This window comes from Cyprinus carpio, chromosome B21 (genome assembly GCF_018340385.1).
Source record: "Cyprinus carpio isolate SPL01 chromosome B21, ASM1834038v1, whole genome shotgun sequence".
NCBI classification, from domain to species: domain Eukaryota; kingdom Metazoa; phylum Chordata; class Actinopteri; order Cypriniformes; family Cyprinidae; genus Cyprinus; species Cyprinus carpio.
Genome location: NC_056617.1, coordinates 11,692,600 through 11,701,192, shown reverse-complemented (window position 1 = coordinate 11,701,192; position 8,593 = coordinate 11,692,600). Strand labels below are relative to the sequence as shown.

Genomic DNA, 8,593 nt, shown 5'->3' with positions numbered 1-8,593 from the left:
CCATAATGATCACAACTGTTATTCTTTAAATTATTGCATACCATGCAATGTAAAAAGCCCAAAGGTAGTGCAATGACCAGGGTCTCAAAGTTCATGTAATGCTAGAATTTTCTCCAAATCTGTTCCTGATGACGAAACAAATTTATCTACATCTTAGCAGATGGCCGCGGTGTGATTAAGTCTTCAGTTAATGTAAATTTTGGGGTAAACTATTCCTGTAAATGCATGTTCCTATAAAATGAGGGAGGCCAAAAAACCAGGTTCACGTGTGAAGAGGGCTTGAAGGCAGCATAAATTAACATAAAAACACATAACCAACCAGTAGTTAAATCACTTAATTTATGATCAGAATAATGTATTAAAGGGTTGCTTTATGAGATTCTATTAAGTCTGATTATTATCAATAACTACATTATTGGTGTCACTGTAAAATAGCAGTATAATATTAAGTACAACGTTTGCATAGTAAACTGTTTTAAGCAAAATAGTAATTTATTTAAATCTCAGTAGTTTTTAAACATACTATTTCAATTAAATATTTGCAAATCAATCAACTAAGGACATAAACAGAAAAATTCATCAGGTCATCTAGCAGCAAAAAAAACTTTTTTTTAAATTTTTAATAAAACTGTGCCTAATGCTATTCATATGTTGACAGATTGTACATGGTTGTTTTTCTGTTAGTTCATTCATAAAATTATAACATTTGCATGTCTGTTTCAGTACAGTACATCAAGAAATTGTCGTGGTTTTTATGTCTTTTTGAGCTTCCTAAATGTTCACCCTTGTGGAAATGCATGAGGCAAAAACTCTACGCACTGCTCTAATATTTAGGCCATAGATTAGAGGATTGAACACAGGTGGGACTATCACCAGTTCGAGAGCCAAAAAATTGCGGAGACTCTCTGGAATATCATTTGAACCATATCTACTATACATAACATCAAAAAGCAAAGCAAAGTGTAATTTATCAGTGATAATATGTGTGGCAGACATGTTTGCCAGAAATTTCCTTCTATTTTCTAAAAGATGTTTTACATGCAGAGATCAGTTTAACATAGGATACAATGATGATTGCAGCACAGCAACAATATATAACAGCAACAAAATTTCCATAGACAGTATTAACAAAAGATGATTCACAAGACAGTTTTACAATTGACCAGTTGTCACAATATAATTTGTCAATATGATATTTACAAAAGGGCCTCAGGTTTGATAACAGAACTGCTGGAATCACAGAGAAGTTGGGGACCACCCTCCACCTGCGGAACGGCATAATTAATTTTCCACAGGTGTTTTAGTTAATTTGGAATGATAGTCTAAAAAGGTTTGCATATGGCCTGGACATATCTATCATAAGACATAACTGTTAATATTGTAAACTCACACGGTAAAAGAGCTGTAAACCTAACAAAGGCTTGTCGAGCCCACACATGTGAGAAGAGAATCACGTATGAATCCAATATTCTAATCAGGGCAGAGAAATTTAGGATAAAAACCTGAGGCCCCATAAACTCCATTTACAGATAGATGACACAAGAATATTTACATTGGTTCATGAAGAGTTTTCTGCATGATAATGACAATTACAAGACGAATATTAATTGATAATATAACCAGATAAATGAAAAGAAAACAAGTGAAATATATATGCCAATATGATTTAGATTCTTTGGGCATCATCAGAGTCAGTCTCAAAAGGATAAGACATATTATCCACCAAGTTAAAGATATTCATCAAATCACACAAAACAATAATAGTCTGCAATAAAAAATGTGCATGAGACAATATTAGTTAGTTTACACAAAATTGCTATATAAATCCATTTATCATCTGTTAGTGAGCTTCAATGTCCATTGTTGTCTGTGGAAAATCATACAAAGTTTGAGTTTGGTGGGGAAAAGGGCAAACAATCATATCAACAGATCGGAAGCTGTGTGTCTGTATGTGAAGAGCTGAAAGTCTTTGTTTTTATAACTCATCTTTTTCCAGTTGGGGAAATCATCTGAAAGTTATTTCTCTGCAACACTCTTGGGATATGTAATTATAGCTATTGCACACTTTGCCATGCATTTTGTGTTTAACTTGAAAAAAGGCAGCAAAGCCAAATAAATTCCACACGGAAAATCTTTTGGAATCATGAGCTTGTCTAATGACTTCCAATAGTTTAGTTGTTTGTACATTATTCACACTATGGAGAAATGTTACCAACATTCTTCATATATATTTCTCGTTCACAAGAAAGAAAGAAATATTCCAGGTTGGAATAACAATGGGAAAGAGAATGAAGTAAATGGTGATCAGAATTAGCAAATTCTTTGTGTATCATGCCTTTAAGTGAACATCAAGTAGAAATCACATTATTCCTTTTAGAGTAAAAGGGTATCGGAGGATTTCAGTCAGGATTTCGACTAGAATAGTGCAGAGACTGTTAATTGGAGTTACAAAATGACCTGATCTTCTGATCGATCATGGTGTGTATTTCTCCTCTTAGTGCGTATTGGATCTTAGTGCTGAGTTCAGCCATTATTGACCACAACATTGCTTTGGAATAGACAGAATACTTTGTTGGCGATTAATGGAACGTGCAATAAGATGGTTCAAACTAGTATGTCCTACTGACCTTATATGACCGATCAATTCGTAGTTTAGCAGTGGATATTGAAATGAAGAATGGTATACATATCGCTCACAAGTGCAGTATGGGGTACATCAAGGACTCAGTACTAGAGCCGTTACTCTTCATGCTTTACATGTTACCCTGGGAGAGCATTACCAGCAAGGAAAACATGGTGTTAGCTTTTCCACTTTGCGTATGCTGATAGGATAATCAAGGCTCTATATTTTCTTCAATTCACGCGGCAAGAAGAAACATGTTAAAATACCAATTTGAAAAAAACTAGCAGAATGGCATAGTAATATAAAAAAAAATCTGGATTGACACGTTTATTTTTGACTGCCTAAAAACAAAAAAATTCTGGAAAAAACAGAGGTTGTTAATTATAGGACCCTAAAAACTCTGCAGCTAATGAAGCGCTAGAACGACTCGTCAAGAAAGGACCATTGATGGCTGCTCTGTCAGTTCTTCGTCAGCAGTGTAGGAACAACTAGGTGAGGCTATTTGACAGCAATCTTTCTTTAGAAAGCCCACGTTTTAGCATTTGTAAAACTGCAATTTTTCCAGTCTCAAAAAATATATTAAATTACGGGCATATGCTCTCAATGTCAAATGCAGGAATGTTAATCCATGCGTTTATGACCTCAAGGTTAGACTATTGTAAGGCTGATATGGGTGGTTGTTTGCATGTTTGTCTGCATAGCTTACGTAAACAAAACTCCAGTTAGTAGTTAGTCCAAAAAGCGCAGCGTTAGATGCAGGCCAGCACGAGATTCTTACTAGAACCAGGAAAGGAAAAGTTGATCATATTTAGCCCGTGGGGGTCCTGTCAAAACATCTGTTGCACTGGCTAACTATGTCAAACCTAGTATAGATTTTAAAAATCTTGCTTTATTACTGATATAAGCCCTGAATTGAATGGTTTTGCACCTCAGTATTTGAATGATGAGCTTGTTTGTTACATTCTACGGTCCTCCTACATTCCGCTACGTTCTCAAACAAACTCTGTCAATTTGATAATACCTAGAATATCCAAAATCAGCCGGTGGGCAGCAGATCTTTTTCCTATTTAGCGACAAACTCAGAATAAAACTACCTAACATTGTTAGGGAGGCAGACACACTCTGTCAGTTTAATTCTAGATTAAAGACCCATTTCTTTAACTTGGCTTACACACATAACACACTAACACATTTCTAATATTCAAAATCAAGTTAAAGGAATTTTAGGCTGCATTAATTAGGTCAAAGCGGAACCGAACACTTCCCATAACACCCAATGTACTTGCTACATCGTTAGAAGAATGGGATCTACGCTAATATTAGTCTGTTTCTCTCTTATTCGAGGTCACAGTAGCCACCAGATCCAGTCTGTATCCAGATCAGATGCTCACTGCAGTCACCCGGATCCAGCACGTATTCAGCACAGATGGTGGATCAGCACCTAATGAGGACCTCTACAGCCCCGAAAGTCAGTGGAGACCAGAACAACTAGATGAGCCCCATTTCCCTGTAAAGATCTCTTTGTCTCAGGCGGCCACCAGGAGCAAGACCACAATGTGACTTTGCTGCAGCCTGGAATTGAACTGCTGGTTTCGGATCTGCCCAGAGGAGAACTGGCCCCCGAATGAGCCTTGTTTCTCCCAAGGTTTTTTCTCCATTCTGTCCATTTTTCTCCTCCCCGGTGTCATGTGGACTCATTAGTGTTTACAAGGTCTCAGCTATGAGTGGGGAGTAGGTGTGTTAAATTTGGAGTTATCGCTCTCACTCTCTCATACTGGTCACTGGAAGTTCAACATGGCACCACATGGCAAAGAACTCTCAGAGGATCTGGAAAAAAAAAGAATTGTTGCTCTACATAAAGATGGCGTAGGCTATAAGAAGATTGCCAAGACCCTGAAACTGAGCTGCAGCCCGGTGGCCAAGACCATACAGCGGTTTAACAGGACAGGTTCCACTCAGAACAGGCCTCGCCATGAGGTTGTGTTTGGGAAATAGACGTACGAGTGCTGCCAGCATTGCTGCAGAGGTTGAAGGGGTGGGGGGTCAGCCTGTCGGTGCTCAGAACATACACGGCACACTGCATCAAATTGGTCTGCATGGCTGTCGTCCCAGAAGGAAGGCTCTTCTAAAGATGATGCACAAGAAAGCCCACAAACAGTTTGCTGAAGACAAGCAGACTAAGGACATGGACTACTGAAGCCATGTCCATGTGGTCTGATGAGACCAAGATAAACTTATTCTGTTCAGATGGTGTCAAGCGTGTGTCGCAGCAACCAGGTGAGGAGTACAAAGACAAGTGTGTCTTGCCTACAGTCAAGCATGGTGGTGGGAGTGTCATGGTCTGGGGCTGCATGAGTGCTGCCGGCACTGGGGAGATACAGTTCATTGAGGGAACCATGAATGCCAAGATGCACTGTGACAAGTACATTGGCAAGCCCAATGAACATTCATATGGCAAGCCCAATGAACATTAATGTAGCAGGCCTGTTTATCCCAGGGAGGGCTCCTGATTCCCCGTTAAGCCTAGAGAGGGCTCCTGATTCCCCGTTTAGCCCAGGAAGGGCAACGGATCTCCAGTTAGCTCCAGTGTCAGCCCCAGTGTCGGCTCCAGCCCCAGACCGCTCTCAAGTGCCCGCTCCATCAAGATGCCTAGTTTTCCCTAAGAAAATTTGGCGGGGGCATATACCCATGGCCTAGCCAGCCGTAGAGGCCAAGGTGGGGGCAGGGGCCGCGACCTCGGAGACTGCTCCACAATGGCCTCTTGAACTACCTGCTCCGCCATGGCCTCCAGAGTCCCCAGATCCACCATGGCCTCCCAAGTCCCCAGATCCGCCATGGCCTCCCGAGTCCCCTGATCCGCCATGGTGCCCCGAACGGGTACTGCTCTGGAGGCTCACTGTCCTGTGTCTGTCCTGAGGGACCTCCAGAGTGCCCACTGGATGTTGTGTGGGCTTCCAGGAGGGGGAGTATTGTCAGACTCTGTTCCATGTTTTGTGTGTGTTCCTTCTCCCTGATTGGTTATCATTTCATCCCAGGTGTTTCCCATGTTTAATTTCCATTGATCCCAGGTGTGTATCGTCTTGTCATGTTTAAATAGTGTTCTTTGTTTTCAGTTCGGCATCTGGTATTGTTTGTCTACCAGTGCTACGTGTGTTTTCCTATTTCTTTTTGGATTCATTAAAGACTTTGAACTGGACATTGCCTCTCCTCGTTCCTCACTCCGTGCTCCTCACAGTAGCACCCCGTAACAGTTTATTGTTTGAATGTCCTGAAAAAAAAAAACTGACATACTTTGAAAGATGAGGCTTTGTTTCTTATCAAAAGTAACAATATATAAAACTGGAAGTTTCCAATGAAGTTCCACTCATGAATTCTTAAAATAATCACGAATTATACCAAACCTAAACACAACCAAAAAAAACATACCAAAAATTTTCTGTCAGAAAAAACACAAATATATAAAAATAACACAAATATATATATATATATATATAAAAATAAAAATGAACACATTTTTAAACCTGCCAATATATATATATATATATATATAATATGTATAATGAACACATTTTTAAACCTGCCTTATTTAAAAGCATTTTATTTGAGTATTTACATTAAAAATAGAAAGCTTCCAATACTGATATTGTACTGAGAGATTATGTCATATTTATTTTAGACTAACAACTGTGCTGTTTAAATAAGTGAAAATAACTTATTTTTAAAATAAATAAATAACTAATCATGTTCTATAATGTTGTTTATGTTCAAAAATAGTTCATAAGGACATGGATAGTTTTAGGCCGATGTAAAGGGTCAATATTTAAAGAGCAGGTCATATGGTATTTTAAAGTGTCCAAATATTGTATTGGAGTCCCCTACATCAGGTTTTAAATGCATCTAAGGTCAGAAAACATTGTAATTTTCTCAGAATATACATTTAATATTAGAGTCATTTGCCAATGATTAGGAAATGATTCGTTTCAAGCAAGTTCGGAGCACTCAAGCCTACTCTGATTGGTCAGCTGGCCAAACCTGTTGTGATTGGCACAGAGATGAGTCCTTGAGCCAGTTAGCCAGTGCTACAATTGACAAAGCACATTCACATAAAACAATAATATAATCAATCCGTTCTTATAATGACATGAAATACAAAAACACTTATGCAAGCGAATCGTGCCCACAGCTAAAGTTTAGAGCTGCTAAACTGTGAACACTAGGTGGATACGTTAGCCGAGTGGTTAACGTGACTAACTGATTAAACAATACAGTTTTATAAACCAAAATATGTCTACTGTAATGTTTGAAGAACGACAGACAAAAGACGCTTGGTCTTAACTTTTAATCAGAACGCAGAACAGCTGTATCACAGGAGCACCAGCCGAAATCACTCATCTCTCCCGCATTTAACCCTGTAACTGCCAGTGCAGCACAATAAACAGCAATTTCACAATTATTATAAAGTCTGTGTGCTACACTACATTCTTTATTTATTAAACAAAGTAATTAGAACAACGTCAGTCTACAATAATCCACATATTCTTAGGTTCACTGCGAATTTTTAGAACTACTTCAGTAAGACAGTAATATCGTGCTTTACCTGGAAACCTAAAGCTGCACTAGGTATACATCACATATTGGCACAAAAAACTGATATTTTGAGCACTCAATTGAAAATGTACACCTAACGTATCAATCGTACTACTTACAGGTCGTGGTTCAGAGAGCTTGTTAGTCCAAATTAAGAAGATTAGAAGCCAATGAAAATAAAAGCCCAGATTAGAGAAGCAGTTCTTGATAAAATGACAAGCACACAACAAAAGGCTCAAATAGTATTTCTGTGGTTTCCTTGAACACTGCGTCTTCTCAACATGATGTAAACGCACTAATAGCAAAAGTGTTTGTGGGCAGATCAGACTCTGTTCGTATTTCGCGGGCAGGCAGGGATTATGCAAATGTGTTACCCAGTGACGTACACCGGTAACAGGCAAAAGAGTCGAAAATATAACTACTTGTTACGGCGATTCAGAACCGACTCTCTCTTTTGAGAGACAATATCTTCATTTATCATGCACTTTTTTGATTAACAACTTTGCAGATTGTTTTCATTTAAGGATAACTACGTTATAAACTGCAAAAGAGAGATTTTTTCAAAAACCCATATGACCTGCTCTTTAATGTTAAATGGCTATATAAAATGATCTACTGTATATCCAGAAATCACATGTGTTCAGTTTTTATATTTATATTTTGATATATATTTGGATAAAACCGGGAGGCCTGTGACTGTCCCATAGACTGCCAAGTAAATAACAGTGTCAAGGTCCATAAAAGGTATGAAAGTCGTCGTCAGAATACTCCATCTGCCATCAGACATACAATCTGGGTTATATGAAGCAATGGGAACACTTTTTATAAGCGAAGAAAACAAAAATAATTCCTCTGTGTCTCTCCATATCACCGTATGATGTGTATGCTCTTCTGTATCATCCGTGCCACAAGGATGCAGAAGAGCATACGCAGCATACGGTGATATGAAGAGACACAGAGGTGACTGTTGACAATTCAATTTTATTTGTATAACGCTTTTTTTACGATACAAATTCGGGACAAAGGAATTGTTGAATAAAGTCGTTATTTTTGTTTTCTTCTAACTGGTAATTACTCAGCCAGTGTTTGTGGGTCTGGTAAACCCTGCATTTTTGGGTTTTAATTCAACACAATCAAAAATTTTATGTTAAAATACTCAACAGATGTTTACTTCATCCCAATTACAAGAAATATAAACAGCATATATGGTTAATATTTGCCCTTTACCTTTTTTAGATCAAATTTATGAATTAAAGGACTACAACCTTTAATTCAGAAACACAAAACTCACACTTGCACCCATACTTTCTCTCTCTCTCTCTCTCTCTCTCTCTCTCTCTCACACACACACACACACACACACACACACATACTAACAGCAGG

The 8,593-nt window shown here is 38.3% G+C and overlaps 1 pseudogene; it reads right to left on the bottom strand.

Annotated features, from left to right (window-relative positions):
- Positions 1–771: 771 nt before the first annotated feature.
- LOC122141236 lies at positions 772–1,741 on the bottom strand (annotated as a pseudogene).
- Positions 1,742–8,593: the final 6,852 nt, after the last annotated feature.